At 35.8% G+C, this 27,489-nt stretch overlaps 1 long non-coding RNA gene across 1 annotated transcript; it reads left to right on the plus strand.

The window, feature by feature from the left end:
• Positions 1–27,489, plus strand: LOC138919351 (uncharacterized). The gene is made up of 3 exons (XR_011429500.1): positions 1–178; positions 3,474–3,667; positions 27,409–27,489. It is a non-coding gene; the product is annotated as an uncharacterized lncRNA (long non-coding RNA).

Raw genomic sequence — 27,489 nt, forward strand, 5'->3', positions numbered from 1 at the left:
ACTTTGCTTTTGTTCTAGGAGAAGTTAGGGCTGTCTCATGCTATAATGCCTCAGAGTTAATTAGAAAATAAGGGCTTATTTCCTCACACTGAAGAACTATTCTTCTGAGGCACTGGATTCTGGTAATGGTGGAACTTCATGTTGGGTCATAATGGAAGAAAGGACATTAAGGATCTAGGTAAGGTTTAAATTGCATTTCCCTGACACCCAGGCCATGTACCTAATTCTAAAAAGATGTAACTGATTTAGGTAATTGTGAAGAAACCTCAAATTAAGTGTGAAAATTTCCTGGCTTAAAAGGATATGATAAAATAGTTTTCAAAATTAAGTGAATTTTCTTACTTACGCTAACAAGGTATTCATACAGATTTTAAGTTTCGAGATTACAGGCAGGTCGTGCTCCATTGATAGGATAATAGTAGAGTATTTTATGAACAAGTCGCATTATGTGTAATGCAGTATTTCTGATTTTAACAATTACAAATAATAGTGTATGATGTCTCCATTTTATGGTTGAGAAACTTCCTCAGGGTTACAAAGCTAGTAAGTAGTCAGGCTGAGAGTTAAAACTAGGTCTGTTTTTTCCCACTGCACCATGCTGCTTTGCAGTGGTGATTTACAGTAATTGGGTGGAATTGCATTCATTTCTGGGTGAAAGTCTACTTAGCAAATTTCCTACTGAAATGAGTATGTCCCATGCCATGCATATTTGTATAGATAATAGATTTTATAACCTTTTTCTACACCCTTTCTCATAACTGATATAATAGGAGCCGTAAAAATATTTAGTGAGGAAATATTTAATTTAAATAGCAGGAGATAAAATGGCAATCTAAAGTGACAATTCTAATCAAGCATAAGACATGTAAATTTCCAAAGTATATTAGGTTTCAATTACTAATATTCAGAAAAATGTCTTTGTTACATATCTTATGATGATAAAAGGTTGAAAGGAGGAAAATTGGGCATGGATTCACATTGTTTTCGATATAGACATATGTTGTGCAAAGCATACCATAATATAATAAAGTCTCTGAATTTGATCCTTTCAGAAATGTTTCCAAAAAAAATAGAGCAATTTTCCATTACTTTTGATAAAGAAGAAAACTATTTAAATAAACTTCTCCTATGAGAGGGATCATCAAATTGTATTATTTTTTTATATGCAGATTTAAATGTAATGTAAAGAAAGCAAAGATAGGAATTTAGAAAACTAAAGACATTTATAAGTTCTTTTTACAAAAATAGTAAGAAAGGAAAGAAATAACTGATCTATTTAGCAAATGATTCCATATCTCAGAATAAATCAATAGAGGTAACTATATAGAATTTGACTCTTTTTTTCCATCTGATTCTTACCTTTGGTGTCTGGAATACAGAAGTGAATAATGGATATCTTTTATAATGTCCATATATTTCTGGGTTTTGAAAAGATGTAAAGATCGATAGATGTTTGTTATGCAGTTGATTTTGCTTGAGACCAGACATCTTTCACTCATTTCTTTTCAGTTACTTGAAAGACAGTGTGTTTAGTTATTTACCTATGAGTGTTGCCAAATGGGATCTAAGGAAACTATGTTAGGTGAAAGACAACAGGACTTTACATTCCTGGAGGTCAGTCATGGAAAGAAAAGCCAGCTTTGAGACCAGTCAATTAGCCAGGCATGCTAAGTTTTCTCTGCTAATAGCGAGGCTTATTTTTGCCCAGAAGGGTCAAATGTTAAGACTGGTTTTGATTCAGCAGTTATATCCTTTGATACATTTGAATTTAGTTATTTTGGAATATCTTTATATATTACACATTGAGATATTTTCTGTTACTTTGACAATCATCTTCTCTAGCAGTAGTTCCCTAGAAGTAGTTTATGATTTCATGCAGAGTCTGCTTTTTTATAATCAACGATGTACACTCATAATAATTATTCATTGAAAGATCCAGTCTTCATTAAAAGTATATTAACTATTCTGATAAAATAACTTGAATCATTTCATAGTCTACAAGGGGCTCCAACATTTTTAATTCATAATGTTGGTTATAAGAAACTGAATTTCAAAAACTAATCTATGAGGAGACAAATAAAGTCGTCTTTATAACATTTTTTAAAATTCATTTCAGAACCAAATCATTAATGACTTCCTTTTTGTTAATGGCCATGAAGTTAAACGCCGAGTAAAAGATATTTTTCTTTTCCTCAGCCTCAGTTGGGAATAGTTGTAAGATATTTGGTACATGGTACATCAATCCTCTTTGATGCTTAAGCAACCCCGAATGCCTTCAGGTCAGTGCTCCGAAGGTCCTGTAAATGGAGATAAAGATCAGAACTGACACGGGGACCCCAGGGCCTCTCTTGGAAAATGTTTTGTTTGTTTTGTTTTGTAGCTAAACAAATTCCTGTGAACTCTTTGTTGTCATTTTTCTAAATCCTTCAAAAAAAGAAGGATTTGGAAGACAAAACAGATTCAGGAGTCAAAACATTTAAAGTTTCTGCTCCAGGAAGAGTCATATATTCTTTAGAATTTCGGCTGGAATAGATAAACTATTTCATGACGGACTTTCATTACTGTCTCTTAGAGACACTTACAGCTTTTATGGCTGCTGTTTTTATTGTTACTATTTAAATAACTGTCTCTTCAGCATGTAGAATGCATGCTAAATGTATTTGTAAATGATTTGTGATGTAATGTAAATGATTTGTAAAACCTGCACGTTTCATTAATTCAGCCCAGAGTTAGGGGCCACTGAGATCTGTTGGCTGGAGTGTAATTGAACTTTTAGTTCAATCGCTGCCTAGGGCTTATTTCAGTGGCCATGGATTATATTCCTACTGTTAAAATTCATCTCAAAATCTATGACCAAATGGAGGATGGACAAGAGAGAATGGATTTGCAAAAAAATTTCAAAGTTTGCAATCTACACATTGCAACAATATTATTAGTATAGACAGTGCTGATGCTCTATAGTTTATCTGTTTATCAAATCAAAACATAAGCTTAATTTTTGGTTCTTATTTTTAAGTATTACATATAGAAGCAGGTAACGTATCGCATATGGAAACATGGGATCTTAAGAACAGGTTGCCCAAATTCAAATCCCACATAAACAACTTAACAGCTAATAGCCAAATTACTTGTTTTCTGTGCCCCAATTTTCTCATCCATCATTTAGGGCAAAATTAGGTACCCACCTCAGAGGGCTTTGGGAAGATTAAAGCAGATAGTATGTCAAGTAAAACAATTCCTGATGCATAGTGATATCTGAATACCTGTTAGCCCTGATTATCAGAGTTTTTCAATGATTTTGAATGCTGTGCAAGAGGACAGACACTAACAGTCATCCAACAAATACTTAGGAAGCACCTACCACATGCAAGACCATGGTCAGATCTTTATCTGTGACTATGGTGAAAACCACTTCCACCCTTTTTTAAATGCTGTGCCATGTTTAAAATGTTTTCTACCATTTTGCTTTGCAGGAGAACAAGACAAGGCAGAAGTAAAATGGATGAGCCAAACAGGTCGTCTCTAACAGCTTACATGAACTCTTCTGTGTGAGAGTTCGAACAAGTGAAGATATTCCTGTGCATTCTCAAGGAGAAGATGGGCTGTCAGCTGGCAAAAAAAAAGTGTGTCTGACTTTTGCAGAGATGATGTGCACTCCAAAGGGAAGGTATGTGTTTCCTGGGCTGTTCTGTGGTTGTCTGTATTCTTGGTGGAATCTAGCAGGAAGTGGGCCTAGAGTTTTCTTAGCAGATGATCACAGCTGGGCCCTTCATAGAGCCCAGAGACCAGCGTAGGATAATGATGAAATCTTCCAGAGCCATGAGGAGCCCAAGAAAGCAGCATGAGGCTGGTGCCTCTCAGCATCTCTATCTATGCTGGAATTGGGGCTGCCTTGCATTGCCTGGCAACTTCAAAGTTACTCCCAACTGGGACAGGAGGATATCTGAATTAGACTATTATACAGGGGTTGGAAACAGTTGATTAATCAGAGAGCTATATGGTTCGATTCTAGCTAATTTTACTTTTTTAAGTCTTGGGTGTGTTTTTAAGAATTGTAGAATTTGAAATAAAAAGCAAACTCATGCTAACTCCTCCAATCTCCTCATTTAATAAATGAGGAAAATGATGTCCAAAGAGGGAAAATACATCCTTTAAGAAAAATACAAATTGCCGCATTCACACTGGCTGCCAGCACAGGCTCTGGAGACAGTGTCCAAGATTGTTACATCCTCCTCCTCTGCCTATGAGCTCTCTAAACTTGGGAAGGTCATTGAACCTTCCTGTACCTCAATTTCCTGATCTATAAAATGGGTAGAATAATAATACCAACCTCAAGTTGGTGTGAGGATTAAATGAGATCTCATATAGGGAATTTTGCAAAAGGGCTACCTAGCCTGTAGTGAGCATTGAGTCAAAGTTACCTCTTATTATTACTATTACTGTTATACTTGTATTATTTGGGGGAAACCAAAGTTAGAAAGAACCAGAAGACAATGGCTGACAAACATCCATTCATCCTCTGAAATTTTCACTGCAAACCTCTAATGAGCAAGAGCTAGCTAAACAAGAAGGAGAATTTTTACACTTAGGATTATTTGTTTCTGTTTTTAGTTTGTATGTCTCCCAGGTTAGTCTTCGAAGCACTTAAGAGAATTAGATCTGTAACAGTTATGCGTGTGATGTTAAATATTTACAAGAATTTGATTGTTTATAAACATTGTTTGAAAGAATTTAATTTGCTGGGTTTATGGTTTTTTGTGACTTTAATTTGAAATGCTTAAGATAAGATTTCAAAGTATAACTAAAAAAGGAAAGTTATAAACTTACTAGGAAAAAATATAGGATATTATCTGTATGACATTGAGGTAGAAAGGGATTTTTAGATAAGAAACAAAAAATAAAACTCACGAAGGTTCATAAATTCAAGTTCATCAAAATGCAAAACTTTGGTTCTACATACAACACTTTTAAATGTTAAAAAAACAACTTAGACTGGGAAAAGGGATTTGCCTTATATAACTAACAGAGGATTCTCATCCAATAACGTATTTAAAATATTTTACAAGTCGGTAAAAAAAAAAAAAGTCAAACAACCCACTAGAAAAAAGTTCAAAATGTAAGAATAAGAAAGAAGTTCATAGGGGCTGGCCCCGTGGCCGAGTGGTTAAGTTCGCGCGCTCCGCTGCAGGCGGCCCAGTGTTTCGTTGGTTCGAGTCCTGGGCGCGGACATGGCACTGCTCATCAGACCACGCTGAGGCAGCGTCCCACATGCCACAACTAGAAGAACCCACACCGAAGAATACACAACTATGTACTGGGGGGCTTTGGGGAGAAAAAGGAAAAGAATAAAATCTTTAAAAAAAAAAAAAAAAAAAAAAAGAAAGAAGTTCATAGTAGAAAAAATGCAAATTGTCAAGAAGTATATTAAAAATGCATACCTTCAATAGAAATGAAGAAAATGCAAATTAAAATCAGGTATGGCTTTTTACTAATCAGATAGGTGAATATTAAAAACCTAATCATATCTGGTATGGGTTGGGCTGTGGAGGAAGCAGAATTTTCAGACACAGCTGACAGAAATCTGAGTTGATGGAGCCCTTGGGAGTGACAATTTAGCAGTATTCATTAGAACTAAAAATGCAGTCTATGTTCCAGCAATCCTCACTTCTCCGTATCAACCCTAGAGGAACACTTTCCAAGGGGACATGAACAAAAAAATTCATCGTGTCATTTTTCTTTTTGCTCTATTGAAAATATGTAAACAACCTAAATGTCCTTCATTATGGTAATGCCTGAATAAACCATAGCATGTTCCTTCTCTGGAATATCAAGTGTGAATAAAAAGGAAAGCATTAGACAGAGGGATAGATCTTCAAGACATATCTTGAGATAAAAATAACCAGTTGCAGAAAAATTCATGCAACGGATACAATTTATATTAAAAATATATAGAGATGTATACAAATGGAGTATAGGTTTTTGGAGTCATATATGTTTATGCAAAAGCATAGGAAAAGTCATGGAATGGTGCATTAAAGGGTAGAGCACTGGCCATCACTGAAGAGGAGCTGAGGATTGTGGGAAAGCTGTTCAGGGAGTGGTTGGGTTTTCTGGGACCACCAAATAATCCACTTGTTCTTACCCAAGTGGAGAACAAATTAATATACAGATAGAGACAAAAATGTCAGCTTTGTGATTGATAAAGGCCATAATGGAACAGATGGCTTAGGTTCGCAACCAATTGGACTGGCTGAAGTCTTTCTTCCCCCCCTCCCATCACGTTCACCTCCCCTACACATCCCCTCTCCACATCGGTCTAAGCCTTAGGACAGTCTATGAGAAAGGGAGTTTAGTTCTGCATAACCTCATATTGGTCAAAACCAGAGAGCAAAGTGAAGAGACCGATTCCTCAATCTCATAGCCTTTTAATAGACTGGCTCCACTTTACTTAAAAATATGGGCCGATGGCTATCACCCACCAATTAGGGAATGAATTTCTCCTTCTCATCCTTGGGAGAAGTGAAGATGGAAAAGGGGCAGCAGAAGGAGGACAGGCCAAGATTGCTCTTGTTATTGCTGCTTTTATTGTCACTATTACTATTGTTCCTCAAGGATGCGGAGTGTTTCCTCTAACATGTCACTAACAAGCAATCTTTTAATGCTTTAAAGAAAGGAAATGTATTCTTGTAACACAAGTGAACAAAACCAAAATTTAACTAGAATCTACAATATTAAGCTTTTCTCCCAACAGCAGTCACTTATAAGGCACATTTTAATGCTTCCAAAATGGAAAATGTATTCATGTTACGTTCATGTAATAAAATAAAAATTAAGATAGAAAACAAAATGGGAGACTATGACTTGAATTTTCTTTAAAAAGACGAGAAATTATTTCTATGAAATTTAACACACAGAATTTCAATAAGCATTACATTAACATCAATATATGTTCAAGTTATTGAACAGCATTCTGAAATAGAAAATAATAATAATTATTAAAATGTACAAACGCTTAACTGTGTGTCAGGTACTCTGTTATGCACTTCCCATGGTTTAAAAAAATTTTTTTCATTTAATCCTTGTTTTAGCAGTGGGGAGTCACCACTCCTTTTCAGTTAAGGAAACTGAAGCTTAGAATGAATAAATATTTGCCCCAGAAAATTTGAGCCCATTTCAACTGTGTACCTGTCTCGCTTATTTTTCACCCCTATTCTCTTCCAGTTTCCAGGCCATCATTGGATAAGCTGAATATATACATTTTTAAATTAAAATAAATTCAATTTTTTTTTGGCATATACATTTTGCAGTGATTCAAAAACTTGCACCTTCATCTGCCGAGAAGAAAATGTCTTTCATTCTTATAAACTGTAATTACAAGCATTCGATATTTTTAGGGGGAAAAATGTATCTGTTTATACTAGATATTTAATAATCACCTACAGATTTACTCTAATTTTCAGCTTCTCCAAAATTACTATTGTTTTCTAAATTTCTTAACAAGTACTTATAAATAGATGTTTTGGTATGAAAAATGAGAAGGATATTTAGTGTTTCCTGTATTTCATAAACACTATGTAATTTCCATTCATCACAATTTCCACTTCTGGATATGAAATAGTGTTAGGTCACATGCTGGGTGTCAGTCTACACTGCAAGCATCCACACATTCTTTTCCTTCTGGACTACCTCTGATCTTACTCTGCAGTGTTAGAAATTTACACAAGAGATAAATGTTCAAATACATGAACACATCTTTGTTTTCGTTTGCAGTAAAGGCTATTTTTTTTAATTGTAAATGCTGTTTACACTGAAGGCTTGAGGGGATATATCAAGTGCAGGTTTAAACAACATGTGATTTCATTAGGATGTACATCACTGTGTAGCAATGACGGCAGCTTGGTTAGATTCATAGGCCAACAAAGCTATGTCAAGGTAGGAGCTGATTCTCCAAATGTGTGGACTACTTTATAATTCTCACTGTACGTGTGTTTTGCTTGGCTGGTGAACTTTGCCCAGTCTGTTATTGCAGAGAAGAACTAAGGTGATCCAAAAGAAAAGTATTTGGGGACTTCCAGTAGATTGTTGAGCCAACAGAAATACACCCCGAGGCGGAAGCATTCACTCCCTCACTAAAGTCAATAAGTGAAAATGTGCACACTATCCTGGATGACATTGAGCTAACGCAAGTGTGCAAAGGTAAGAGCTAATATCTGTCACAGTGCAGATTTGCTTCTTCTCATGCCATAAAACATGGAAGCCAACACCTTGATGGCTCCCCTTAAATCCTTCTTTTCTCTTTTGATAAAACAATATGTATTTTTTGGTACAGATGAGAGAAGCTACATTTTATCTGCCAAAATAGACAGAGATTATGATCAGAGCCAAGATATAGAAACTATGAAATATCTCTCGTCTCTTCTCCCGAAACTTGATTCCCCAGATATCCAAATCCAATTATTCTGTAGTTTAGTCACAGCTCCTAAAATTTGGGGATTAGCACATTCACAGGCCCTGGATTAGCAATAGGCAACAGGCAGTCACATTATAATATGTAAATATATCAAAGTAACATGTTAGACACCTTAAATTGACACCATGTTATATGTCAAATCTATTAAATCTATTTAAAAAACCCACAAATAAACAATAGGGAACAAAATTGTCACACAAAACAAAAAAGCAACTTAAGATGCTGATTAAAGCAGATGTTTAGAAATCTGTTTTAGGAATGTCATGTAAAGAAGTCAAAAATAAAGCAATTCACACATAATATCAGTCCCATTTTTTTTCCATTTCGTTCTTTAAAATGTCTCTTTTATTTTAAAAAAAGAAAAAAGAGCCAGAAAAACAAAAAAGTTCTATGAAGAACCACACTGAGAAATTGCTTCCTCCTGCCCTGCCTCAGGGCTGTGAAACAAAAAGATAAGAGCAATCAATGTACTGATCATAAAACCAGCAGATTATTGGCAACTCTAAAAGGTCTATTGTTCTCCTTCCAACTAGTTGCAAAAGTTCTGATCACGTGTGAATTAATGTTAAACCAGGTATTTTCATAGAGATGTCAAATAAAGTGTTAGCTTTAGTTCAGGGCTGAAGGAAATGCCTGTTTCTTCAGAGGAAAGATGGTTTAGGGGATTGAGTCCTCGACCAGGGGCCAGAGTGCACGGGTTCTCCCCACAACTCTATCACTTCTGTCCTTTGTGTTTCGCATCTTTGATCTTCCATTTCTTCCTTCTTAAAGAGTAAGGCATGCCACATCTGCTTCAAAAGAGCCTTATGTAAAAAGATCGAATGAGGAGATGGATTAGCATTTACCTGATAAAATAAATAGTACTGTACAAGTAGAAGGTGTCATCATTAATATCAGGATTTCCTTGTGACTGCTACTGAGTGTGACACTGTGTAAGTGCTTACTGCAGGGTTGTGACGTCAGCTCAGATGGTGGCCCTTGGATAGACATCTTAGCAAAGGGAGATCTAATTTTTTAAAGTGAAGATATAAGAACAGTGCCAAAGACCAAACTGCAAGATAATGTTATCTATGGGGGAGACTGTGTCATGAGACATTTGAAAAGAGAAAACTATGTATTAAAAAGAAAATATACTTTCAAATAGAACAGCTAAAAGAAATGGTTTTCTAAAAATTCCAGGAAAATTTTAAGCTAAAGGAAAACAAAGTAACTGTTAGGACCATACCAACTCTAGTTTTAATCATTTTGAAAAGCAGGAAAACTTGAGAACTAATGAATTCATAAACATGGAAAAACAAAGCTGTTGTTTTGCTGGTCTTAACGTCCTCCACGGTATTAATCAGAGACCTTAAACACTCAGAAGGCGAGTTGAGAGAGAGAGAGAGAGAGCGAGCGCGAGAATGAGAGACAGAAAGAGAGAGAAAAGGAAGGCAAATTTAAAGGGTATGACTCTTCTATGAAGAAAACTCTGGCTTCAGCACCCTCTTGTGTTTATTAAATACTCTGCGCAAATGTCTGGCTTGCGAGCTGCATCACGGCGTTCTTGGAGATGTGCTCTACATTATCTTTCAGATAAAAGACCTTGTTTTTTAGATGAGAAAGATAACTGAAATAACTAAGATTTAATCAGTTAATTTAATCTTGTCTTGCTTGACCTAAGATTCAGATTTCCTGATCCCTAATCTTTTTGCTATCTTTCATCATTTTTCACATTTATGAGATATGATCATTTTAACTATTGGACAGTGACTTCAAATCATTTTTGGATCCTATCTGGCCACCAACACTTGAAATTATATTACAGAACATACTTCCTATAAGTGAATATAAATCAAAATTAATTATATCTTAATAATTTTGTAATATCTTGAGATTAGGGATAGAAACACAAGGAGTAGAATCTATGCTTATATTTTCCTATCTGAAGAGAAAAAGTTTGAAATATAAATAACTAACGAAAATAAATTATAAAGAATTTCAAATCATTAAACTCAATATTACTTTAAGAAACTACAGTGGCAGAGATTTTAGACTAAATCACATTATTACTATGAATACATTCACAGATGATAGATACATAGATTGGTAGAGAGATGATAGACAGATACATAGTCTTTTTGGGAAGTGTGAGCTATTTGTCAGAATTCAAAAGGAGGCTATTAGAATTCTTCTGACAGGTCACTTTCTCTTGGGAAATATTTACAGATGATATGGGATTGCCTTTCTTTTTTGGCTTCAAGAGATTATAGGCAGAGTGTTTTCAGCAAAGATCCTAATTTTGAATTTTTCAAAGCCTTTCTATTGAGCAAACAGCTGATGTATTTGTACTTCGAGGGCTGATCTGGAATTTTCTAGAATGTTAGCTACAAAAGATTTAGATATTAATCCCTGTGTTATCATTAATCCCTATACTAACGTTTAAGAACTAACGAATTCATAAACATGGAAAAACAAAGCTATTGTTTTGCTGGTCTTAACATCCTCCACAGTATTAATCAGAGACATTAAACACTCAGAAGGCGAGTTGAGAAAGAGAGAGAAAGAGAGAGAGAAAATGACAGAGAGAAAAGGAAGGCAAATTTAAAAAGAACTTCCCGGGGCCGGGCCCGTGGCTGAGTGGTCAAGTTCGCACGCTCTGCTTCAGTGGCCCAGGGTTTCACAAGTTTGGATCCTGGGCGCAGACATGGCACCGCTCATCAGGCCATGTTGAGGTGGTATCCCACATAGCACAACCAGAAGGACCCACAACTAAAATATACAGCTATGTACTGGGGGGATTTGGGGAGAAAAAGCAATAAGAAAACAAAAAGAAGAAGATTGGCAACAGTTAGCTCAGGTGCCAGTCTTTAAAAAAAAAATTGCCTTATCACCTAATTATAATTATAGTATCATCACACTGAATATAGACAAAGTTCTCTTCATTCCACTATTCCAGAACTGCACACAGAGTATAATTTGATTTGTATTCATTACCATCTCTTAATCTGGCATTCACAAACAATCTCATTTTGGCAGACCATATTTACATTTTAATTTCATTATGACCAGAATAACGAGGCTATTGATGGTTTCTTCTATTTTTCCCTTTTAATAGCCTCTCAAATTTGAACTTCTGCCCCTTTTTGCATCAATCTGCTGTCACAGATGGAACTTTTTTAGCATGTATTTTTTGTTTCTATGAGCAGTTGGAATAGAAAAAAAATCACTTCATACTCATAAGTTTAAATTCCATGATGTAGTCTATACAGAAGTTGAAATACAATGATGTACACCTGAACTTTATATAACGTTATAAACAAACAGGTCCTCAGTGGACCTAAATAAATTCCACCAATACAGTCAAAACTTTTATAAATGATTATTTAATTGCCCCATACAGTAAAGGATTCAGCTGGAAAATGATATATACTATTATTTTATTGTAACATTAAAAATCTTCCCAGAAGAAAGCATTATTTATTTAAGAATGAAAAACCATGGAGATCTTCAAAATTTTTTAATAAAATTTCAGACTAACATTTTATATATATATATATTCTCTATGAATATATACATTTAGAAGTAAAATTTCTGGGATAAACATGTTGGTATTAAAAAGAAGGGACTTCTGGTTTGGACGTGGTCAAGTAGCAGGTATTGGATTTAACTACCCAAAGTAATCAACTGTCAAACTGGAGAAAATATGTGAAGTAACTATTTTCAGACATTGGACAATATACCAAACAGGTCTGCCATCCTTAAGGGAAGGAAAACACATGAATGTAGATACATCTTACATTGGCCTCCACTTTCTGCCTGGGTCACTTTCCTGACTGTAGTACAAGGCAGTTAACCCAGATTGAGAGCAGTGGCCTTCCTGGGTGGAGGAAACAACCATCAGAGTTGAGGGCAGCTGAGGCAGCTCTAATTTACGGAGCAGGGTGTCCGGAGAGGAAAGAGCTGCCCAGAGAAGTAGCTCTAGAAATCTGCATGAAGTTTCCTTTGAGATTTTCTCGATGCTACCCTGGGCATGCTCAGAGTGAACACCAGATCACCGGCTGAGAAGAGCTGCTGAGAGGCTGGGAGTTGAACTGGGATGCTGGAGCTTACAGTGCAGGGCAACCCTGGGGTTCTGACCTGTCAGAGTGCAGTCATTTCACTGAATACCCCAGGAAGTCTGTTGAAATCATAGGAAAGCCACAGTTTAAAAGTAGGGCTAACAACTGAATTAAAAATGAGCCAAAGATTTGAGTACACATTTCATTTAAAAAAGATATATGCATGGCTAATAAGTACATGAAAACTTGCTCAACATCCTTAGTCACTAGAGAAATGCATGTTAAAATGACGATGACATGCCACTACAAACCCACTGGAATGGGTGTAATGAAAAGTCAAACAATACCAAGTGTTGACAAGGGTGTGGAGAAATGGGAAATGTCATGTATTCTGGTAGAAATGAAAATAGTACACCTACTTTGGATAACATTTTGACAGTTTCTTAAAGTGTTAAACATAAATTTACCATTCAACCTAGCAAATCCACTTCTAGAAGTCTACTCCAGAGAATAAAAACATGGATCTACTCAAAGGCATGTACATGGATATTCACAGCAGCATTATTTATAATAGCCAAAAAATAAGAGACAATCTAAATGTCCATCAATTGGTGATTGGATAAACAAAAACAAGTATATCCATCTGATGAGACTGTATATTCAGCAATTAAAAGGAATGAACTGCTGATACATGCTACAGAACGTATTAAGCCAGAAATGTGCTAAATGAAAGAAGCCAGACACAAAAGACTATTTATATGCAATGTCTAGAAAAGTCAAATTTATAGTCAGAAAGCAAGTCAGCATCTTCCTAGGATGAAGATAGAAGCTGGAATTAACTGTAAATGGCACAAAGGAGCATTTAGGGATGATGGAAACATTCTTAAGTGGAATTGTGGTGATGGTGATACAATTCTATAAATTTACTTAAGTCATTGGATTGTTAAAAAAAAATAGGGCTATACTAACCATAGAGTAAGTGCCACTCCAGAACCATCCTGATAAACCCTGAAGACAAATTGACCCACCAGTAAATTAACTGCCTGCTAGAATAAAACTCAACATTATTTAAAGGGAGGGAACAACACCCAGACTCTAAGCAACACAGCAGATGCAATCCAACATGCAAAAAACAGGTACTAGACAAGCGCAAAAGCAGGAAAATGTGACTCATAATGAGGAGGGAAAAAAGTCAATAAAAACAGGCCTGAGATGACCCACATTGTGGAATTATGAATTAAAAACTTTCAAAGAGTGTCATAAATCTGTTTGAGGATTAAAAGGAAAACACAGACATTTCGAGTGAAGAGATGGTGAGTTTCAGCTGAGAAATCAAAATTATAAAAATTAAGGGGGCCAGCCCCATGGCCGAGTTGTGAAGTTCGTGTGCTCTGCTTCAGTGGCCCAGGGTTTCACCGGTTCAGATCCTGGGCGTGGACATGGCATCGCTCATTAGGCCATGCTGACGCAGCATCCCACATGCCACAACTAGAAGGACTTGCAATTAAAATTATACAACTATGTACTGGGGGGGATTTGAGGGGGGGGAAGCAGAAAAAAAAGGAAGATTGGCAACAGTTGTTAGCTCCAGTGCCAATCTTTAGGAAAAAAAAATTAAACACATGGAAAATCTGGAACTAAAAAAATCAGAAACTAAAAATTCACTGGCTGGGCTTAAAAGCAGATTGGAAATTCAGAAGGAAGTAACAGTAAATTTAATGCAGGGCAATAGGAAATCTAAGTTTAAACACAAAGAAAGATTTCTTAAAAATGAAGAGACTATGAGACATACCAAGACATACGGATAAGTAGAGCCACAGAAGGAGCATAGAGAGTTTGGGATAGAGAAAAAATTTGGAAAAATAATGGCTAAAATATTTCCAAAAGTAAGAATGATTACTAACTTATTAAATACAGTACAAGACAGCCTACCAAGGACTGGCATCTTTAAAGATTTGAAAGAAGAAAATTTTCACCCTAAAATTCCATATCCAGGAAAATTATCCCTCGGAAATGAAGTTTAAGACATTTTCAGTTAAACAGAATTGAGAGCATATATCCCTAGCAGATTAGCGCTACAAGAAATATTCAAGAAAATTCTCTAAGCTTAAATGGTACTATTAATCTATTAAGCACACAATCAATCTATTAAGCTCAAGAAATTACAGAAGTATGACAAACCAACAGAAAGCAGTAGAAAAGAATTGTAAAGAAGAAAGCAGAAGGTAATGAATTAGAAAACAGAACTATCATTGAAAACATGAATCAGAAACTAACTTTTTGATAAAAAACCTTAACTGGTTTATAGAAGAGACAATATAAGTGCAAAAATAACAACTAATAATGGGAAATGACTACAAATATTAAATAAATTGAAACATAAAAGGTTAATTTGTATCACTCTATGAAAAGAAATTTGAAATTCTGGATAAATTGATTATTTTCCATGACAGCATAACCAACAAAACCAATCCTAGAAATCTTAGGAAATCAACACAGGCCAATTACCTCAGGTTAAAAAACTTTTAAAGTAGTTAAGGAGCAGAGATCTCATCAAGATGGCAGCATAGGCAGACTCTGAACTCACCTCCTCCCATGAACACAACCAGGTTACAACTATTCTTGGAAAAATTACCCAAGAGAGAGACGTGAAAACTGGATAAAAAGAACCCCCACAACAAGGGACAGTCCTGACTGAGGCAGAAATTCCTTCTGGAGAGGAAAAAGCCACCTTTGAGCCATGTCACTTCACAGCCGAGTGGAAGCCACCCTAAGGTACACAGCCCTCCCTGGAGGAGTGGGGACCTAAACAGGGGTGCATTAGTGCTATAAACATCCTTCAGACTCAGCACAACTGAGATGAGTGTCATAATATCTGGCTTTGCTGGCTATTAACTACAACCCTGGAAATAACCTTAGAAAAGCTATCAGACATAAGTGGAAAAACTCAGCTCTTCAAGGGCCCACGTACAAATTCACTTGTCTCAGAAAGCAACATACAATCACCAGAAAGAAAGGTGCACAGTCCTTTGGTGAAAAGAGACTCACCTGGTAGGCTCTGGGTGAATCTCAGTGAGAGGTGAGACCTCTCCAGAGACTGATACATTGGCAGCAGCCATTGTTGTAACTCAGGACAGTCATGCTGACACAGATGCTGGCAGATGCCATTGGAGTTCTTCCCTTAGTCTGTTAGCCTAGAGGTCTGCCACACCCACTAGAGCACAGATTTAACCCAGCTCAGCCAGGGCAGGCAGACTGCCCTAGGTATCAGCTCCACCCAACAGCAAGCCCTTTAGGGTACTTGTCCATGTGCATAGACTGGATGCCTTGATCCTCTATAGGCAGGTGAGTGTGTCCACCTCTGTGGGACAGGGCCTGTGTGAGGAACAGGTGAACTGTGGGAGGCGTTGGTGGAGAGTGTGGGGGCCTCTGCAGTGGGGCGACTGGGTACACTCCAGGGGGTCAGGAAGTATGCACAGGCCAGGACTGTGTTGATGGTATGTGTGGACCTGTGGGCCATGGGGCTTATCAGTGGCAGAAGACCTGTGCTTCTTAAACAGCCACATAGGGGATCAGTCCTGCCTTCAAAAACCAGAAACAGTTGAGTGCTCCCATGCCTGGGGCCAGCCCCACTCAGCTGAAATCCTGAGAGAGCTGACAACAGCCTTGTGGGTCTGAGGCCTACAGCAATTATAAGCCCCTGAGACTAGCAACCAGCCATGTTTGGGGCCTACTCACAGAACAGGAAAACAGCAACAGGAGTGTGCTATTAGACCTTGCAGCCAACTGTGCTGGGACTCCCCAAACCTGATTTACAAACAGTTGGCCAGGGGGAAAGCCTAGACTGCCTGGGTACCTTCAGTAAGAGCAAGCTTGCCACAGCAGAAGGACACATGTAGCCCACACAGGGGTGACTCCTGGAACATTTGGACTGATGATAAGAGGGAAGCACACTGCTGGGCCTCAAAAGGCATCTCTTACATAAGGCCACTTCTCCAAGATCAGGAGACATAGCTGACTCACCTAATACACAGATGTTGGCAGAGAAAGAGGCAAAATGAGGAGGCAAAGGAATATGTTACAAGCAAGGGAACAGGACAAAACCCAAGAAAAAGAACTAAATGAAACAGAAATAAGCAGTCTACCTGACAAAGAGTTCAAACAAACCATCATAAGGATGCTCACTGATCTTGGGAGAAGACTGGATGAACACAGTGAGAACATCAACAAAGAATTGGAAAATATAAAAAAGAACCAATCAGAAATGAAGAATGCAATACTGGAAATGAAAAATTCACTAGAGGGACACAATAGCAGAGCAGATGATACAGAAGTGCTGATAAATGAGCTGGATGAAAGACTAGAGGAAGTCATCCAAGCTGAACAGATAAAAGAAAAAGGAATTAAAAAGAATGAGAATAGTCTAGGGGAACTCTGGGACAATATCAAGTGACCTAACATTCGTATTATAGGTATCCAAGAAGGAGAAGAGAGAGACAAAGGGGCAGAGAAACTGTTTGAAGAAATAATAGCTGAAAACTTTCCTAACCTGAGGAAGAAAACAGACATCCAAGTACAGGAAGCACAGACAGCACCAAACAAGATAAAGCCAAAGAAGCTCACACCAAGACACATTATAATTAAAATATCAAAAATTCAAGATAAAAAGAGCATCCTAAAAGCTGCAACAGAAAGGCCACAAGTGACATACAAAGGAAACACCATAAGGATATCAGCTGACTTCTCAGCAGAAACCTTACAGGCTTAAGAGAGTGGCACAATATATTTAAAGTACTGAAAGGAAAAAAATCTACAACCAAGAGTACTCTACCTGGAAAGGTTATTATTCAGAATGGAAGGAGAGAGTTTCCCAGACAAGCAAAAATTAAAGGAATTTATCACCAAGAAAGCAGTTCTACAAGAGATGCTGAAGGGACTTATTTAAGTGGGAAAGAGAAGATCACAAATAGGAATAGGAAAATTATTTTAAAAAACCAAACAGGCAATAAAATCACTGATAAAGGCAAAAATACAGTGAAAGTAGCAGATCAACCACCTATGAAGGTAATATGCAGGTTAAAAGACAAAAGTACTAAAATTACCTATTTCGATGATAAGAGAGTAAAGGATAGACACACACAATATAAGAGATTAGATATGATTTAAAAAACATAAAATATGAGAGGAGGGGAGTAAGAGAGTAGAGTTTTTAGAAAGAGGTCAAACTAAAGAGACCATCAACTCAATACAGATTTCTATAAACATAGTTTATTATATATGAACCTCATGGTAATCAGAAACCAGAAACCTATAATAAATACACAAAAAATTAAGAGAAAGGAACCCAGACATAATACTAAAGAAAGCCATCAAACCACAAGGGAAGAGAGCAAAAAAGAAGAAAGGAACAGAGAAAAATTGTAACAAAATGTAACAGGAAAAATGTAACAAAATGGCAATAAATATATATTTCTCAATAGCTACTTTAAATGTCAAAGGATTAAATGCTCCAATCAAAAGGTATAGCATGGCTGATTAGATAAAAACGAAGACCCATATATATGCTGCATACAAGAGACAGACTTCAGACCTAAAGACACTCACAAACTGAAAGTGAAGGGATGGAAAAAAATACTGCATGCAAATGGGAAAGAAGAGAAAGCTAGGGTAGCAATACTTATATGGGACAAAATCGACTTTAAAACAAAAGCTGTAACAAGAGACAAAGAAGGACATTACATAATGATAAAAGGAACAATCCCACAAGAGGATATAACACTTGTAAATATCTATGCACCCAACATAGGAGCACCTAAACATATAAAGCAACTATAAACAGACATAAAAGGAGAAATAGGCAGTAACACAATAATAGTAGGGGACTTTAACACTCCACTTACACCAACAGATAGATCATCCAAACAGAAGATCAGGAGACATAGCTGACTCACCTAATACACAGATGTTGGAAACGCTGGCCTTAAATGACACATTAGACCAGATGGACTTAGTAGATATATATAGAACATTCCATCCAAAAACCACAGAAATCACATTCTTTTCAAATACTCATGGAACATTCTCCAGGATTGATCACATATTAGGTCACAAAACAAGTCTCAATAAATTTAAGAAGATTGAAATAATACCAAACATCTTTTCTGACCACAAAGGTATGAAACTAGAAATCCACTACAGGAAGAAAATCAGAAAACCCACAAATATGTGGAGATTAAACATTGATTGGGTCAATGAAAGAATCAAAGAAGACATCAAAAAATACCTGGAGACAAATGAAAATGAAAATATGACATGCCAAAATCTATGGGATACAGCAAAAGTGGTTCTAAGAGGGAAGTTTATAGCAATTTAGGCCTACCTCAGCAAACAATTATAATCCCAAATAAACACTCTAACAGTGCACCTAAAGGAACTGGAAAAAGAAGAAAAAACAAAGCCCAAAATCAGCAAAAGGAAGGAAATAATAAAAATCAGAGCAGAAATGAATGAAATAGGACGAAAAAATCAATAGAAAAAAATCAATGAAACCAAGAGCTGTTTCTTTGAAAAGATAAGCAAAATTGACAAACCTTTAGCTAGACTTACCAAGAAAAAAGAGAGAAAGCTCAGATAAAATCAGAAATGAAAGATGAGAAATTACAATGGACACCTCAGAAATACAAAAGATTATAAGAGGGTACTATGAAAAGCTATATGCCAACAAATGGCATGATCTAGAAGAAATGGATAAATTCTTAGAATCATACAACTTCCAAAACTGAATCAAGAAGAAGTAGAGAATTTGAATAGACTAATCACCAGTAAGGAGATTGGGACAGTAATCAAAAATCTCCCAAAAAATAAAAGTCCAGGACACGACGGCCTCCCCAGTGAATTCTACCAAACATTCAAAGACTTAATACCCATCCTTCTCAAACTCTTCCAAAAAATTGAAGGAGTGGGGAAGCTTCCTAATTCATTCTATGAAGTTAACACTATCCTGATACCAAAACCAGACAAGGAAAACACAAAAAAAGAAAATTACAGGCCAATATCACTGATGAACATCGATGCAAAAATTCTCAACAAAATACTAGCAAATCAAATATGACAATACACTAAAAAGATCATATGCCATGATCAAGTGGGATTTACTCCACGGATGCATGGATGGTTCAATATCCACAAATCAATCAATGTGATACTCCATATTAACAAAATGAAGATTAAAAATCACATGATCATCTCAATAGATGCAAAGAAAACATTTGACAAGATACAGCATCCATTTATGATAAAAACTCTAAATAAAATGGGTATAGAAGGAAAATACCTCAACATAATAAAGGCCATATATGACAAAACCACAGCAAATATCGTTCTCAATGGAGAAAAACTGAAAGCTATCCCTTAAGAACAAGAATCAGACAAGGATGCCCACTGTCACCACTCTTATTTAACATAGTATTGAAGTCCTAGCCAAAGCAATCAGGGAAGCAAAAGAAGTAAAAGGTATCCAAATGGAAAGGAAGAATTGAAACTGTCACTATTTGCAGACAATATGATTTTACATATAGAAAACCCTAAAGAATCCACTAAATTTTAGAAATAATAAATGAATACAGTCAAGTCACAGGATGCAAAATCAACATACAAAAATTGGTTGTGTTTCTATACACTAACAACAAAGTAGCAGAAAGAGAAATTAAGAATATAATCCCATTTACAATTGCAACAAAAAGGATAAACATTTAGGAATAAACTTAACCAAAAAGGTGAAAGATCTGTACGGTGAGAACTATAACACATTGTTGAAAGAAACTGAAGAAGACGCAAAGAAATATAAAGATATTCTGTTCTCATGGATTGGAAGGATTAACATTGTTAAAATATCCATACTTCCTAAAGCAATCTATAGATTCAATGCAATCCCTATTCAACAACATTTTTCACGGAAATAGAACAAAGAATCCTAAAATTTACATGAAACAGTAAAAGACCCAAAATAGCCAAAGGAATCCTGAGAAAAAAGAATAAAGCTGGAGATATCACACTCCCTGATTTCAAAATATACTACAAAACTATAGTAACCAAAACAGCATAGTACTGGCACAAAAACAGACACACAGATCAATGGAACAGAACTGAGAGCCCAGAAATAAACCCACACATTTATGGACAGCTAATTTTCAACAAGGAAGAAAAGAACATACAATGGAGAAAGGAGAGTCTCTTTGATAAGCTGTGTTGGGAAAACTGGGAAGCCACATGGGAAATAATGAAAGCAGACTATTATCTTACATCATGCAAAAAAAAAATCAGTTCAAAATGGATTAAAGATTTGAATATAAGATCTGAAACCATGAAACTTCTATAAGAAAACATAGGAAGTATGCTCTTCAACATCAGTCTTAGCAGCATTTTTTCAAATACCATGTGTGACTGGGCAAAGGAAACAGAAAAAATAAACAAATTGGACTACATCAAACTAAAAACCTTCTGCACAGCAAAGGAAACCATCAATGAAATGAAAAGACAACCTAACAATTGAGAGAAGATATTTGCAAACCATATATCAGGTAAGAGGTTAATATTCAAAATATACAAAGAACTCATACATCTCAACAACAACAAAACTAACAATCTGATTAAAAAATGGGCAAAAGATCTGAGCAGGGATTTCTCCAAAGAAGATATACAGATGGCCAACAGGCACATGAAGAGATGTTCAACATCATTAACTATTAGGGAAATGCAAATCAGATTTACAATGAGGTATCACCTCACTCTCATCAGAATGGCTATAATTAACAAGACAGAAAACAATCAGTGTTGGAGAGGATGTGGAGAGAAGGGAACCCTCATACACTGCTGGTACGAGTGCAAAATGGTGCGGCCGCTATGGAAAACAGTATGGAGTTTCCTCAGAAAATTAAGAATAGATCTACCATATGATCCAGCTATTCTACTGCTGTGTATTTACCCAAAGCACATGAAAACACAAATGTATAAAGATACATGCACCCCTATGTTCATTGCAGCATTATTCACAATAGCCAAGATTTGGGAGCAATCTAGGTGCCCATCAAGGGATGAATGGATAAAGAAGAGGTGGCATATACACACAATGGAATACTATTCGGCCAGAACAAATGATGAAATCTGGCCATTTGTGACAACATGGATGGACCTTGAGGGTATTATGCTAAAGTGAAATAGGTCAGAGGGAGAAAGTCAAACACCATATGATCTCACTCATAAGTAGAAGATAAAAACAAGGACAAACAAACACATAGCAACAGAGATTGGATTAGTGGTTACTAGAGGGAGTGGTTACCAGAAGGAGGGAGGGCGGAGGGTGAAGGAGATGATTAGGCACATGTGTGTGGGGATGGATGGTAATTAGTCTTTGGGTGGCGAACATGTAATCTACACAGAAATCGAAATATATTACTATGTACACCTGAAATTTATACAACGTTATAAACCAATGTTACTGAAATAAAAAAAATTAAAGAATAAAGTAGTTAAGGAGTGAGTTTACAAAAAAAATACCTCAAGCCCAGTTAGTTTCATGGTTGAATTCTAACATTTAAAGGACATGTCATTTTCATACTATTTAAAATATTCCATAGCAGTGAGGAATAAAGGGTTTTTTCCAAATATTTTGAAACTAGTTCATCATTGATACCAGACATACCTTACAAATAGCAATGTGAAAGTCATAAATAAATATTAGCTAATGAAATCAAAGTCCATCTTTAAAGACTTACAAACCACAACCAGGTAGGGTTCATACCCGGGATGCAAAGATAACTCCAGATGAGACAATCTGTTGTTTTACCATATTAATATTGCAAAGATGAAAACTCATCGGATCATATTCATAGATGCTACAAAGGTATTGGATATGTCCCCTGATCTTCAAAAAAAGTATTAGTAAACCATGAACAGATGGGTACTTTCTCGGCAAACATACAAGAGAGTCCGGAATCACCACCATTGTTTAACACTATTCTGAATCGTATGTGCAGTTAGGCCGGAAAAAGAAAGGAGAAGTAGAAATTAGGAGAGAAAGAAACAAGCATAGTGATATTTGTAGGTTCTGTGACTGTACACCTGGAAACCATAAAGACAATAGGTGAATTTAAATCAACTATGAAGTTAGAATTAACTCAATTACTTATATAACAAATCAGAACACGTAATAGAAAAATCACTTATAATAGCCATAAAATTACACAAAATAAATATGATAAGAAATTTAATAGATCTATATAAAGAAACCTTTCAAACACTACTGAGTAATTAACGGTAATATTTGTCCAAATAAAAAGATATACCCTCTTCTTGGGTAGAATGACTCAATATTGTAAAGTCCAATTTTCCCAAAATTAAAGCATGAATTTAATGTGATTTCAATAAAAATACCAGAGAAAATTACTTTTGGAACTATATGAGTTAATTTTAAATTCAATGGAAAAACAAGAATAACCAAGTAAATTCTGAAGAAAGATCAATTATACCTATTAAATATTATAAAAAGTAATTAAAACAGTTTATTATTGGCAAATATATATCCCTATAAAAAGGAAAGACTGCAGAGTATAAGAATAGACTGAAATATATATTGAATCTACTTTTAGTATGTAATAATATTTGACTTTTATATCACTAGAGAATTGATGGCTTATTTTTAGGCAATACCGGGGCAATTTGAAAGCCCATCTGCAAAAGAAATGGATTTGAATCCCTGCCTTACTCTTTTCACCAAAATAAATTCCAGGTTGATTAAATATTTTTTAAAAATTCAACAAACCACAAAAATACTAGTAAAAAATTAGATAATTATCTTTAATAATATGGGAGTGAAAAACACTTTTCTAAACATAATACCAAATCCAGCAACTAGAAAACACTAGTGAATTTTATGACATAAAAATAAAAAGAAAATTTTGTGTGGATAAATAGATACAATATGCAAAGTACATTATAAAGAGTAAATGGAGAAAACACCTACACATTAATTAGCAAAAGCCAATAACTCAATAGAAAATTGCCAAAAAACTGAAGAAATGCTTCATTGGAAGAGAAATATAAATGAATTTTTCACCAATAAAAAATGTTCTACCTCATTCATAACTGAAATACCAAACAATGCCAATTACTATGTACCATCCTGCACAAATGTTTAACAATAGGAACAAAAATATTTAACAATAAGAACAAAAATATTTGATAATGCAGTGTGAAATCAGATCTCAAAGAGATATTAGCATTCCTATGTTCATTGCAGCATTATACACAAAAGCCAAGATGTGGAAACAACCTAAATGTCTATCAACAGATGAATGGATAAAGAAAATGTGATATATATACCCAATGGAATACTATCCAGCCCTAAAAAAGAAGAAAATCCTGTAATATGTGACAACATGGATGAACTTAAGTACAGTATGCTAAGTGAAATAAGCCAGTCACAGAAAGACCAATGCTGCATGATTCCACTTATATGAGGTATCTAAAAATAGTCAGATTCATAGAATCAAAGAGGGGAATGGTGGCTTTCAGGGACTGGAGAGAGGGGGCAAAGGGGAGTTATTAGTCAATGCGCATACAGTTCCAGGTAAGTAAGATGAATAAATTCCAGAGATCTGCTCTACAACCTTGTGCCTATAGACAACAATAATGTACTGTACACTGAAAAACTTGCGAAGAGAGTAAATCTCACGTTAAATGTTCTTATCACAATAAAATAAAATAAAAAGAATGCTAGTTGAGGGAATATATGAAGAAACCATTAGTTTCATACATTGTTGATTGGAGTAAAATAATTGTTCCAACCAATTTGAAAGGCAATTTGGCACTATCAACATTAAAAATGAAGATTTCCAGGAATTTATCCTATTTCTAGGAATTTATTCTTACTGACATATTCACATGTGAAAAAAAAATTGAACAGTGATACTTGGAGTGTCATTATATGTAACACCAAAAGTTGGAAACAACCTAAATGTCCAAATAAAAAGCAAGTTAAATTATGAGATATTCTTTCAATGGAATACTGTGTGGCCACTGAATAAGAAGAAAAATGAGGCAAATCTATATGTATTAATGTGGAGCACTCACTAACATATATTAAGTAACAAGCAAAGCGAAGTGCAGAACAATGTGTGTATTATGCTACCATTTGAGAAAAACTATCGATGTCTATGCTCGTCTCCACCCTCTGTCCCTCATGCACAGATGTATGTTGGCAACGTTCGTACTTCTTGGACAGGGGACTTGGAATGGGGAGCAGACAGAAATGGGACAGGCTGACTCTTCACTCTATAATCTTTTGTTCCCATTAAATTATTTACCATTTGTCTGTATTACTTATTTTAAAGAATAGAAAATAAAAATTTTTGAAGTTGAGTAAGCCGGGGGAAGGGGTGGAGGTAAAAACAACTCAGTGGCTTTCCATTGCACCCAGAATAAAAGTCAAACTTCTGTCCAGAGGTACAACCCTCCTTGAACTGACTTTTTCCCATTTCTTCAATCGCATCTCATTCCTTTGTCCTCCTCACACTCTGTGGTTTCCAGCTTTACTGACCTTCTTTCAGTGCCTTGAACAAGGCCAGCTATCCCCCTTCGGATTGTCTGTGCTTGCTGCTTCCTGCCTGCAACTTCTTCCCCCTCCCATGTGGCTGGCTCCCTCTCTCCCTCACTCTCTCTGGTCTGGTGCTCATTTATTGAGAGAGAGCCCCTCCGGGCCTTAACCATCCACTCTAAAGTAGGGTCATTTTTTAGCAGTCTTTTTTTTTGTGGCGCCTAATTCCTTCCATTCACACTTATCACAGATAGTAGTTTTAATTTCTTTATCTGTTTGTTGGCTCGTTTAGTGTCTTTCTACACCATCCTCAAGACTGTAAACCTCTTGAGTACCATTTCTATTCTATTCTCTGGTCAACACCTGTGATAGTGCCCGACACCCTCCAACTTGGTTGGAAAGCAAACATCACTTGAATAAATTAATTCATTTATGAAAACCAAAAGTTTTTAACAGTGATAATAAAAGTCTTGCTGATTGATATATAAGTGTAAAAATCTGGCTCCTGTTATTACTATTTAAAACTGTCCTGATGCTCAATATTTTTTTACTGCATTATACAGTAAACATTTATGCACAGCTAGTTTCTCATTTCTCCTGACAGCCTCAGTGCTTTGATAACCAAATTAAAAAAAGGTACAGAAAAATGTAATTTTAGCAACAACTAAATGGACTATTAAATCCAGTAGTAGTTTTTAAAAATTTTTTAGATGTATAAGCCTCAAAACAACGTTCCCTATAACAATGAACTAAGTAAGAAGCAAGCCGGTGTACACAAGATATGGAGCAACCCTACTTGTTTGGGGTGGCTGTCATTTCATCGACATCAATTTATCGAAACATCTTCCATTGTCCACCAATCCAAAACGGAAACAATAAATATGTACGTAAATTGACACTCAACATCATTTGATTATTTTTGCCAAAGTCCAACACACAGTGTAGTTACATAACTGAATTTTACTAGGAGTACTAATGTAAAATGGTGTAATGCTTTTCGTATTTTAAATTGCTTTCATAAACATTGTCTCATTTGATTCTCACTTTAAAAACACAACAGAGATCGTTTTGACCCTTGCCTTTGTAAAATCATAGAGTTTTAGACCTGGAGAATTTACAGTGTCATTTAGTTCTGTTGTTCATTTTATAAATAAGAAAACTGAGGCCAAGAAGCTATATAAAGACGTGCTGAGGTCTCACAGCTCGTTAGGATCGGGGTCCAGGTCCTTTCTTGGGCAATTGGAAAACCACTGAGTGTGTGCTTCTGCAACACCTTGACGTCATACTAACGACTTTGAAAATAGACAATTTCATTTATTTAAGAAAATTGCAACATTTTTTATTAAAACATGGAGCATGGTGCAATAAAAATATCATCTACATCCCACTACTCAAAAAGAACCATTGTTTCATTTGTGGATATTATTTTCTAGTACCCTTCCTTTGTTTCTTTTTTTTTTATTGTTTGTTTTGTGAGGAAGATTGGCTCTGCGCTAACATCTGTTGCCCATCTTCCTCTTTTTGCTTGGGGAAGATCATCACTGAGCTAATATCTGTGCCAATCTTCCTCTATTTTATGTGGGATGCTGCCACAGTGCAGCTTGATGAACGGTGCTAGCTCTACACGTGGCATCCGAACCTATGAACCCTGGGCTGCTGAAGTGGAGCGCGTGAACTTAACCACTTGGCCACAGGGCCGGCCCCTCTAGTATCCTTCTTTGCTTTGCATGTTTCATAGAATTGTGTATGTATAATTTCATTCTATACTTTTTAGTTAACAATCATTCTTATATTTGCATTGCTGAAAGCGTTTCATAATCATAATTTCAACACATATTTAATATACTGCTTAATGAACATAGTGTAACTTACTTATCCCATTTCCCATTTTGGACACTGGGGTTGTTTTCACTTTTTGCTTTTACAAATAACTCTGAAGTAAATATTCCATGTGAATATCATGGTCAATGTCTCTGATAATTTTACAGGACAGATTCCCTGCAGGATCATTACAGGATCAAATGGAAGGAATGTTTTTAACGCCCTTGACTCACATTGTCAAAGGGTTTTCCTCAAAAGTTGTGACAATATTACCAGTAGTGTGTGAGAAACAGTGTACAAGGTTTTATTCTCACTGGGTGTTGTCATTTGAAAATAAATCACTAATTTAACAGGCAAAATAGCTCCCAACTGTTCTTTTATTTTGCATTTATTTGCTCATTAATGAGATCAAACATTTTCTAATTTGTTTGTTTACCTGATGTCTTTTAAGCCTAGATTAATCTACTATTTTTTTTTTTTAATGACAGGCTAAGATACTGAAGATGAAGAGCGATGGAAAGCAGAGATGAAGAAAACAGAGGTGGAAATGATTAGTGACCCCTACTAAG

This window comes from Equus caballus, chromosome 20, assembly GCF_041296265.1.
Source record: "Equus caballus isolate H_3958 breed thoroughbred chromosome 20, TB-T2T, whole genome shotgun sequence".
Taxonomy (NCBI): Eukaryota; Metazoa; Chordata; class Mammalia; order Perissodactyla; family Equidae; genus Equus; species Equus caballus.